Source organism: Humulus lupulus, chromosome X (genome assembly GCF_963169125.1).
Source record: "Humulus lupulus chromosome X, drHumLupu1.1, whole genome shotgun sequence".
Classification (NCBI taxonomy): domain Eukaryota; kingdom Viridiplantae; phylum Streptophyta; class Magnoliopsida; order Rosales; family Cannabaceae; genus Humulus; species Humulus lupulus.
Window position 1 is genome coordinate 23,871,532 of NC_084802.1, and position 12,290 is coordinate 23,883,821.

Consider the following 12,290-nt stretch of genomic DNA (forward strand, 5'->3'; position numbering starts at 1 on the left):
TCATTTTTCTCATACTTTACATTTAGTGTCGTGAGCTAATAAATGCATTCCCACTGTGAAGAACATATGGAAGTTGTGTATCAAATTTTAAGATATTTCAAAAGAACTCTAGGTCGAGGGCTATTTAAAAAAATGAAGATAGGAGTATTGAGGCTTTTACAAATGCTAATTGAGTCGGGGTTGTTGAAGATAATCCATATTTGGTTATTGCATGTTTGTATGGGACAATTTAGCGACTTGGAGGAGCAAGAAACAAACGGTACAGTGGCTAGAAGCAGTGAAGTTGAATTTAGTACTTTATATAATGGAATTTGTGAATCATTCTAGATAAATTACTAATGAGTAAACTAATAATATTCATGGGAAATGAACCTATGAAGATCTATTGTGACAATAAAACAATTCATCAAAGAAAATATTGAAGAAGGCAGAATTTGTGCAGTATATATGCCTTCATCACAACAAACTATTGATATGTTAACTAAGGCATTGTTCAAGCCATTTTTTCAAGAAGCTTGAGACAAGTTGGGAAATAGTATTTTTGTATTGACACACATGGAATGTGTACATATTGTTCCATCTTTGCCATATTCTCCACTAAAAGAACCAACCTTTTTCCATTTCCTCGTTTGCCAAAGTACTTGTAAAAGTCCATTGGATGAGGAAAACTTCGAGGGAGCTAGCTGTTGGGGGAGAGTGAGATGACACCACCACAAAAAATAGAATCTACACAAAATTTGGATTGACAGAGACTTAAAAAAGATTGAGAAAGAACATACAAACCCAAGTAGAACAATGATGTTCTTAAACTTTGATGAAGCTTCAAACCCTAGGCAAGATCACCACTTTGAACAAATCCTTTGAGCAAACCCTTGAGAAAACCAAACGCAAACCAAGGCTTATACACGTTGTAGAACGCTGTCCTAATACTCTATTTCCTAGCTACCATTGATGTTTGAGGCCTTCTCTAGAGGAAATGAGGATTGAGATTGAACAAGCCTTCAACTCTCAAAGTCAAGCACTTTCTTGGAGAGTTCTTGGAGAAAACTTAGAGATTCTTGGAGCTAAAGAGAGAGAGAGTAGAGAGCGATTGGAGAGAGTGATCAAGTCTTCCAAATCACTGTTTTTTACCCTTTTATAGAGTAGACACCGTCATTATGTCTAACCAATAGAATTAGACTTGAAAAACACGTCATTTAAAGCATTTATGGTATTTCATGTAATACAGCAGGCGACGCGTCGCCTGGTAGGGTTTCTAAAAACCCTAGCCTTCAGGTAATGTCTCACCTCTTGGGTGGCAATGTATCGCCACCCTCTCTAACTTTGGACACTTCCAAAGGTCCAAAAAATGTTCCAAATGCCACCAAAATTTTTGGGAACCCTTAGATACTCTCATGTATTACTTTGGACCCAAATTTGCATTTTATAAGTGCTTACAATTGAAACTCAAATTCACATCTTCATTATGTGAATTCTACTCAGTGTTTATACCTTGCTTATATTTCAACACTTATCATTTGTATTTAATCAATCATAACACTAGCTAGATTGGCCAAGCTTTAATAGCTTGAAAATCCATCAAAGCATGGAAAGTATACTCAGTAGCATTATGACATATTGGATAAATGTTATCAATATTCATACCATGTTTTTGCAAGTTGATTTTAGTGGGAATTCAATTAAGAGAAGCTTTACATAAAATTAAAAGCCAAAAAAGGCATTATCTTCGAAGGGATAATGAGAATGTAGAATCTTATTTATTTATATAGGTCTATATACATGCTCCCAATTGCACAAAATAACATACAATAGAAAATATAAATACATGCATAGAAGTGATTTTCATATAGAGATTCGTAAATAGCACAATAGAGATTAGAGCACTTACGAATACACAGCGGAATAAGACTACACAATTTGGATTCCCTAACCTTTTGTCCATGTTAAATGCTAGGTATTGCAATGAATCTAAACCGCTTTGATAGGCAATTAGCTAGGACATAAAATATATTTTTTCCCATTTTATTTTAATTATTTAATAATTATAATTAATTAAATACTAGTCAAAATTAACCAATTATAATTTTGACTTTTATTTAATTAATTTATTAATATTAATACCAATTTATCAATATTAACAAAATTATCCCAATTGGCTATAATACTTTCTTTTTGAGACTTTGCAATAAGATCCTCAAAGTTTCTTCTATTTCTTTTCTCACAAAATATTATTAAATAATTTAACATTATTTAATTTCCATTGAATTAGCCAATATGATATTTTTATAATTAATAATTAAATTAATTATTCAAGACTACTAGGTTTATTTTGATGAGAGATGATTTGGGGACCATGGATCCATGAACTCAAGCACCAATAAGTTACCATGAGTTTATTTATAACAAATAATCTCACTACCTTATTAATTACTCGTGACTCCACTATAAACTCAGAATTGCACTCTTGAATTCATAGAACGCTTTGTACCAAATGTCAATACGTTATCCATTGTTATAACCATATCTGTTATTCAATCCTGTATAGATGATCTACTAATGAGACAGATGCAAATTAACATTGTACTCCTCATTGGTATTTTATCCTTAACTCCTACTAAGTTCCTTGTAAATGATATTTTCGTAAACTTAATTACAAAAATGAATACTCTATCATTTAACAATTGAACTAAGCTATAAGGAAATCATCGTTTCACTTCTTAAAGAGAAGCTATAGATTTCATGTCTATGATACATACTCCCACTCAATTATACTACAAAATCTCCAATATATAAGTATGAGCTAATCCATAGGGTAAGCTGGTAACGAACAAATCAAAAGACTTGAATAATACAATTAACAGAATATTAATCACTCAGAATTAAGATTGAATTGACATATGGTCAACGTTGTGATATGATTAGATTAGATAATAACGATACTTACTTATCTTATCAATAATCACCATCGGTCTAGTCCAATGTAACAAAATACATCCGATCTTATCTACTTGGTCAATGTCCTGGATAGGACATCACACCAAATGTGTAAGCAGATCTTATCGTAGATTACCGAATCAGTAAAAATCCATTGTACTGATTTAATTTTGGGACAAAATATTTTTGAACATATAATTACAATTATAATCCATTGTGACCAAATCTTATTATTGTAACTATACATATGTTCGCAATTTTATAAACGTTTGTGTTATCCCTAAAAAATACAAGGATGACATGGCGAATGAGAATGCGGCATGTGACATCACAAATCAGGGGAAAATGACGAAGTATTGAGAAAAGACCAACATGCAAAAAAGATAGGTCCAAGACCTATAGAGAAGTCGACCAAGCCTAGACCCCCTAGGGGTGGTCGGCCTAAGCAGGCCCAAGAGCCCTAGGGGTAGTCGGCCTGACTCTTACTGTAATGCCCCAAAATCCCTAATAAGGTTTAGGACCTTGATTAGGAGGCCGGGAGGGCCATAATTGATTTATTATGCCATTAAATGATTATATGCATGTTTATGTGAACTATATTATTATATGATGATAAATGCATGCATATGGATCCACTTTTAATTATAAGGGCATTTTGGTAATTTGGCCCGTTGATGGCGTAATTGTGTATTTTCATGCATGTTGGTGAATTATGAATAAGACCACATCATAATGTGGATTTGTTCGAGCCATTTAGCATGAGACAATCTTTGAAGACAAGCTATCGGTCTGGTCATAACGGGGTTAATTTCGGGGCTCGGGGTGAGTCTCGGGGTAATTTGGTGAGTAGAACATTGCCGGGAATTAAGGGGTAATGGGATATGATTTATTAGCATTTGAGAATATTGAGAATAACGGGATTTGGAGGGTGTTAATTATGATTAATGAGATAGGCGTGAAAGGACGATTTTGCCCTTGGTGGCTGTTATGGGTTTTAATTAGGCTTAGGGGCAATATGGTCTTTTCACCCTAAGGTTATATTTATCCATTAGAAGGCTGTAGAATTTGTAAAACAGAGCATAGCTCCTTCTTCAACCGATCATCATTTTCTTCTTCATTTCTCTTTGATTTTTGAAGATCTTTTTTAGGAGCCAAGCTAGGGAACCAAGCTTTGATGATCTAGGGTTATGTTCTACCATTGAAGAAGGTGTGATTCTGAGATTGAGGTGAGTTTCTAGCCATTAAAACTATGGTTCTTGCTCTGTTTTCTTATTGTGTTTCAGCTGGATTTTTTAGTTGGATAATGGGAATTGATGGGAGTTTTTGGCTAGGGTTACTTGGGTTATGATGCCTAGGGCTTGTGTATATGGTATTTGGGTTCATTTGGGAGTTTAAATGAGGTTTGGAAGCTGGTTTTTCAGGTTGGAAATGGAGGAGTCGAAGGAGGGAAAAACCAGGGTTGAAAACCCTGGTTGTAGCGCTACAGCGCTAGCCAGGGAGTGTTTCACTCTGCCAAGGGCACTGGGGCGCTAGGGGTGTAGCGCTACCCTACTTTTCCAAATTCTTGTTTTAGGCACTTTTGAGGGTTTTTGGCTCGAGGTTTCAATTCCTAAGGCTCGAGATCGAATCTACTCACCGTTTGGGTACAATTCGGGGTCCTAGGAGTGAGGTTTAGGTCAAGACCCTTCCATTGTTGATTTCATTAATCAGAGGTTATATTTGGTTATGACTAGGTGACCGCTAAGAGATCAAAGAATCGATCGTTCTTAAGGGTCATTCAATTATTATTTCTCGCTCGAACCAGAGGTAAGAAAAATGCACCCAGTATGTGATGCACGAGAAACATGTGATTTGGGCATGACATGAATATTGAATATGAGATTGATCAGAGTTTGAGTCTCTGTAATTGTGCATGATCATAATTATGCTACTGATTGTTAAGTAAGCATGCTGAATGCCCTACATTTGGATATTTGACATATGATATATGCCTGGTTGCATTGCTTACTTGTGTATGGCACTGACTCATGAGTCAGAAATTGGCAATGGTGTCAGTATTAACTGTGAAGTTGTGACTCATTAGTCAAGTTCGGCAGTAGTACTAAGCACTGGTCGTATGGTGTTGGCTTAAGAGTCAAGAATGGTTTTTGCGTGTTCAACGCAAGCAGAAAAGATTAGATCTAATCGACATCAACATTGAATGACTCATCATGAGCAATAATGCCGGACCGACCTCAAGTTCAATGAAAACTATAAGCGCTTGTCTAGCCTAATGGCTAGTCACTTAGAGTCAGGGCCAGAAGGCCCAGGTGACTGCATCGTCACATGGCTATGGGTGCTGAGCCCACGTTAGTGACTCACTCATTAGTCACTCATTTGATTAGGGCTATACGCCCCAGCACGGTTATTAGAACCTCAAAGTGTTAAATCACTCATCTGATTAGGGCTACACGCTCCAACATGGTTATCAGAACCTCAAAGTGTTAATCATTCATCTGATTTGGGCTATAAGCCCCAATATGGTTAACAGAACCTCAAAGTGTTAAATCACTCGTCTAACTAGGATGGACTTGATAGTCATTCTTGCAGGAGGGCAGGATCCACAACCATCATTATCTGGACTTATTTGCAAGCATGAATAAGGCTATTATTTCTAGGCATGCACATATGATGTTGTAACATGTTATTACTGTTCATGAGCATATTGAATTTTCTTACTGAGCTTCAGCTCACAGGTGCTATATGGTGCAGGTAAAGGCAAAAGAAAGTTGGACCATCCTTGAGTTGGAGAGCCTAAGTGACGATGTGTACATATGCGGCTGCTCGACCGCCACGGCCGAGGGTTGAAAGAGGAACTAGGGTTAAACCCTATTTTGCCGCTTATGTCGGCTGGTTGTAAATCTTTTGTTGCAATAACCTTTAAATTATATTTTTGGGATCCCAATGTATATGGTAAGCGTTTTAGTGAAACATTGTATCTTAACCAAAAAATTTAACCCTAAACCGCTAATAATACTTAGTCACACGATTATGGAAAAATGACTCGATTAGCGATTTTAGCACTGTTTAAAATGCTCACCATAACGGTCCCTAAAGTTTAGGGCGTTACACTTACCCCAGGGGTGGTCGGCCCCAGTGTGTCCAAAGACTAGGAGTGATCGGCCCCAGTATGCCCAAGGACCCCTAGAGGTGGTCGGCCTAACCCCTACCCCTAGGGTGGTTGGCTTGACATGCTCAAGAATCACTTGGGTGGTCGGCCCACCCTATTCTTCATAGGGTGGTCGACCTAAACCCCCAAGTACACTTCATTGAGAAATACTCATTCTCGTTCAAACTGTGATCAACAGACCTAGCACCCAGAAGGTCACAAGCCTAGCACCCAGAGAATCAACAGGTCCAGCACCCAGGCTCCGGTCATCGGGCCTAACACCTAAGTCTCATATACCAACAGAGACTTAACATTTTCCCAGAGTTTCTATCGTGCATTATCCACCACGATCTAGAGAAACAACGAAAGACCCACGATCTCACAATCATGGGAAGGTGGACACGTATCTCCACTACCTGTTAATCATGTACTAAACCACGATCCTAGTATGATTGGTCATGTAACAACCATTGGGTACTATAAATAAAGGACCCAAGGCTTTATGATAGAGGACTCTTTTTTCGGGACTTTTGGGCTTTTTTTCCCTTGGATCGCTTTTTCTGGAATTTTGGAGATCTAAAGAACATTTGGGGAGAAATTCCGGGCAAGTTAGAATGAGTGAACACTTTGGTTCAACAGTGTAATTTTCAAGTGATTCAATACTAAAAGCTAAGTGGATTAGGTTATTACTGTTCATCAGAACAGGGCTGAACCACTATAAAATTTTTGTGTGTTTACTTAAGATAATCGTACTCTATTGTTTATTCTATTTGTTTCGTTCAAAATGTGTCGTATACTATACATACGACTGTTGACCAATTTCACAGGTCAACATTTTGGTGCTTTCATTGAGAGTACGAAATCAAGAAACACACTTTCATCATTTTTACGATGCCTCCAAAATCCAGTTAGACCAAGAAGACTGCTCCCAGGGATTCCACCACCCAGGATCCCAAAGATCCCGTTAACGAACCTCAGGTGGAGGTTGGAGATCAACCTGATGCGGAAGATCCACAAGACGCTCACCAGGAGGAGATGACACAATTTCTGGAGAGGCATGAGGCCTTTGCTGCAAAAATTGCCCTTCATAGGGCAACTATGGAATGATAACAACAGGAGATAGATGAGCAGGTCCAGAGGATGATCCAGAGGGAGTAGGAAGTTGACCAGAGGCACCAGGAGGCTACTGTGGCCTTGGAGGCGGCTACTTAGTTAGCCCAAGCTAACGTTGAAGCTGCTGCTCAAGCAGTGAAGGAGGCTCAGGCCAAAGCAGCAGGAATACAATACAACAGTAACAGAGAGTCCCAGGGGAGGAGAAGGACCCCAAGGACACTCTCAGAACCACTTTCCCAGAGACAGGATGAAGAGGCATAGTCCAAGACTGCCTCCTCCATGATTAAGAAGAATAACACTTCATCTTGGAGTAGGAGTCTTACCAACCTGAAGGCCCCCTCCCAAGGGGGCAGACGAAACAACGTAGAAGATGAGGGTCAGACATCTGAGAGGCATGACAGGAATGGAAATGGCCGCTCAAAGTCTCAAAGTCATGTAGAAGGAGAGGCTCGGGGGCAGGGTCGCACCGACAGGGGCAAGCAGACCTACCACCCCTACACCCTCAGTCTCGCAAGGGAAATGAACCGATGAATAACACCAATATTGTGTTCGATAGGCTAGGGAAAGATGCACAACCTCAGGATTTGAGGGAGGTCATCAACAAGAGGACCAACGCCCAGGAGGGGGTACCAGGGACATCTACCCCACCTGGAGCAACGATCCCACCAGTAGTGTAGGTTCAAATAGATGCACTTATTATGGATGTTCAGGGTCTAACAAAGAAACCTTCAAATATCGAGCTGGCTCATAGAAGTGGGAGTCCTTTCAGTGCCAAGATCCAAGCTGCCCAACCACCACCGAAATATAAGACCTCGAAACTTTATACACACACTAGGAAGGAGGACCCAGTACGACACATTGGGAAGTTCGAGGATCAGATGGAGTTACTCGGTGTGGAGCATGATTATAGGTGTAGGGTATTCCCTACCACTCTCTCTGACTCAGCTTAGGAATGGTATTGGAAATTCAAACCTGGATCCATCACTTCCTGGGAGCAGTTCAGGAAGGAATTCTGCAAGGTCTTTAGTGCCGGGCGGATTCAACCAATTTATGCCAATTAGTTAGCTGACATCAAGCAAGGGAAAGATGAATCCCTAAAAGACTACATTCAAAGATTCATGAGAGAGGTAAACCGAGCGTCCACAGTAGGAGATGAAGGGAAGTTCGTTGCCATCTCGGCATGAATAATTTATCGTAGTCCCTTGTGGGATAGTATACATAGGAACCTTATCAACACCTTGCAAGAGTTCCTGGACCGAGCCGACAAATATATGAAGCTAGATGATTGTAACATCCCAAATTTCCTAATGTGGCTTAGTGCCTGGATTAGGGGGTCGGGAGACAATAATTGAGTTATTATATATGAATTATATTATAATATAATTATGCTTGCATGTTAGAGATATTAAATATGTGTATGTGGGCCCGTTTCTTATAAGAAAGGTATTTGAGTAATTTGACCCGTTCGGGGTATAAATGCAAATATGTGTTTGTGTCATTGAGACCACATTATTATGTGGATATATTTGGGTTACTCGACGAGAGGCGATCCTGATGAACAAGTTAGCGGAAAAGTCACAACGGGGTCTTAATACCCGGCTCGGAATGAGGTTAGGGGTATTTAAGTAATTTAGTACATTACCGGGAACTAGTGGGTAATGGGAATTTATTGGTAACCATGTGAGAATATTGGAAGTAGCGGGAATTATAGGATGTAAATTGTGGATAGCGGGATTTGAGGTAAAGGACAAAATTGCCCTTGTGAACACTTGATAAATAGGCTAAGGGTAAGGGGCAAAATGGTCATTTTTTGGTCTAAGTATAGTGTTTGGGTGAGCTGGGAATGTTTGAGAAGGCCAAGTAAATTAAAGGAAAAGAAACACATCAGCTCCCTTTCTCTCTCTCTCGTTTTCTCTATGTGCCATGGAAGCTTGAGGAATTTTTGGGGAAAATGAAGATCAAAGCTTGGGAATCAAAGTGTTAGACTTGGGGATTAGTTCAAGGGAGTTTTTTTATCTCTGAGGTAAGATTTACACTCAGCTTCTCTTCATGTTTTTGTGGTTGTTGGCTGAAGTTTAAGTATATGCATGCTAGATAGTTGGAAGGTTGAGTTTGAGAATTTTGATAAGTTTTACTATGTTATATAGCTGGGTTTTGTTGTTGGAAAGGGTTGTGTTAATTATGGAAATTGAATTGGAAGACTGGGGTGGAATTAGATGGGTTTTAGTTGGGTTCGGCTGAAGAAAAACCTAGAAAATTCTGGGTTCGTGGGGCTGAGCCGCGACCTGCGAAGAAAAATGCGAGCCAGGAGGGCTCGGAGGCAGCAGAGGCGGGCCGCGGCGCCTCAGGGGTGTGGCGCGGCGTGCGTTGGTTTCCAGGGAGGCCGAGCCTCTGGAATTAGAGGCGGGCCGTGGCTCGGGTTGTGGGGTCGTGGCCCTTAAGGGGAATTTTGGACTTAATGGGATTTTTAGGTTGGGAACTTAACCATTTGGGCTCGGGATCGATTCTACTTCCTTGATAAGTGGAATTCGATGTCCCGGAGGCTAAGATTTGATCTGGAAGCTTTTATTTACCTATTGTTGATAGAACTTCCTTTTTACGGTTGTGACTAGGTTTACGCTAAGGGCTTGAATCGGGGATCGTACTCAAAGGGTCGTCGCTAGTAACTCGCATATGGACCGAAGGTAAGAAAACTGCACTTGTTAAGTGAATGCATGATTAGAGCTTAGTCAATGTAGTGAATATAGAGATGAATAAAGCTTTGACTTTGTTAATGAACATGATTATAATTATGTTTGCGAATATTTGATTAGGTACACTGTAATGTGCATAATTATGATTATGCATATCACTGTCGTTTGAATGTATTATAATGCATTGTAATTGTTGTTAAGTATGTTGTATGAAACATGTGATTGTCTGTCGTGACCGTGAAGCTTGGTTTATAAACCAGAGATTTATTAGGATGTTAAGTGAGGATCAACTTATTAGTTGAGAGTATATTGGACTCTGGGAGACTCGCCTTAAAAGTCGAGAGTCTCAAGGCTTCAACTTATAAGTTGGAGGCATGTGGTGGCTTGACTTATAAGTCAAGGGCTTTAAGAACTTAGTTTATAAGCTAAGATTGGCATAGTGCACGTGGAGTGCAGGCCACCATGGCTGGGCCACCCTGGGAGTGCGACATGCACTTGACTGGCTCGGATGCCAACAACTAGAAAGAAAGTGCAACACGCACTTGTGTGACTCCATGGTTACCAGTTTGCTTAATGAACTCACCAATTTCAGTTATTACTGCTTGATAGGCATTTTATTTTGTGAACTGTTAATTATGTTTTCTTGCTGAGTCTTCTGGCTCACAGGTGCTTTGTGGTTCAGGTAAAGGTAAAGAGAAGCTCAACCAGCCATGAGTCGAAGGGCAATAGTAGTGATATGTACAGATGCAGTCCGCTCAACCACCACGACCGAGATGCTCAAGGAAACTAGGGTTAAACCTAGCTTTTGCCGCCTAGGTCGGCTTATTGTGTAACCTGAGTATTGTAATTAACTTTTAAATTGATGTTTTTGGGATCTCGTGTAAATAACATGTTTTTAATCTAATGAAAATACGTTTGAGTTTATCAAAGAATTTTAGTACCTAAACCTTTAGTGGCTTAATCACACATTTAGTCTAAATGACTTGTTTAGCAAGTCCAGCACTGGTTTTAAACACACTTGGTAATGGACCCTAATTAGCAGGGCGTTACAATGATGCTATCATGAAGGAAGAAAAATGCATAAACCATCCCACCACTGTCAAGGTGGATAAAAATGGCGTAAACCCTCAGAGCAACAGTGGGGGCAACGGTAAGAAGAAGAATACCTCAGGGTCCGAGCAGGGTGGAGAAAAGAAAGCTAAGTCAACACCTGCCGACAAACAAGCTAAGCATCAACCCTACCAACCCAAGTTCACTAATTATACTATCTTGACCACATCAAGGGCTGAGATTTACTTGGCAACATACCAGGAGGTACCATACCGAAAGCCACCACCCTTGCATTCAGAAGGAAAGAAGTACAAGAATAAGTTTTGTCGTTTCCATAATGATTATGGGCACGACACAAATGAGTGCAAACAATTGAAGGATGAGATAGAGTTTCATCTCCGATCAGGAAAACTCTCGAGGTACTGAGGCAATACCGAAACCCCAGGCAGGAATCCAGAATTTCGAAGGCAAAGGAGTCTACCTTTGGAGCCAGCAGCTGTAGACTTCACACTAGATACCATATGTGGAGGGCCCCACATAACAGGCAACCGTAACAATGCTCGTGAGCGATATGCAAGGACCTTCAGACATGAGGTAGGGGAGTCTTCCCAGTGTATGGCAGTCGAGGAGTGGTCTCCAAAAAATCCAAAGTATGAAAGTGAAACTCTCACTTTTACAAAGGATGACGCCAGGCACATGAGGTACCCCCACAATAACCCTCTGGTCCTTACCATTCAAATCGCCAATGCCTGGGTGAAGATATGCTTGGTGGATATGGGAAGCTAAAGTATATATCATCTACAAATCATCCCTCGAGAAGATGAAGCTCATGGTCAAGGACTTGACACCGTGTTCCCAAGTGATATATGGGTTCACGGGAGATTTCCTAGCACCAACAGGAACTATCAGATTACCAGTCACGGTGGGGGATGCCCCCAGGCACGAGACTGTGATGACAGAGTTCCTGGTGGTAGATTTCTCATCGGCTTACAATGTAGTGCTCGGGAGACCCCTCCTGATGGCATTACACGTAGCAGTATCTATCTGGCATCTATCTTTGAAGTTTCCCACCAGCGCAGGGCAATGATGCGTACAGGGTAACCAAAGGGAGGCATGAGAATGCTATAATGCGTCAGTGGTCAAGGAAAATAAAGGACCATGCATAAACAACATGATAGTAACCTGCTGCGAAGAGAATGAAAGAACCGATGAGGTTGTCAACATGGAAGTTGACGTTGATAGAAACATTCTGCTGGAGCTGGGGGCTCCTTTTAACGAAGATTTGTTATTATAGCGAGTTTCCCAAAGCGAGGGAAACAACATCGATCCTCGCTTTGGGGATGCGTCATGGG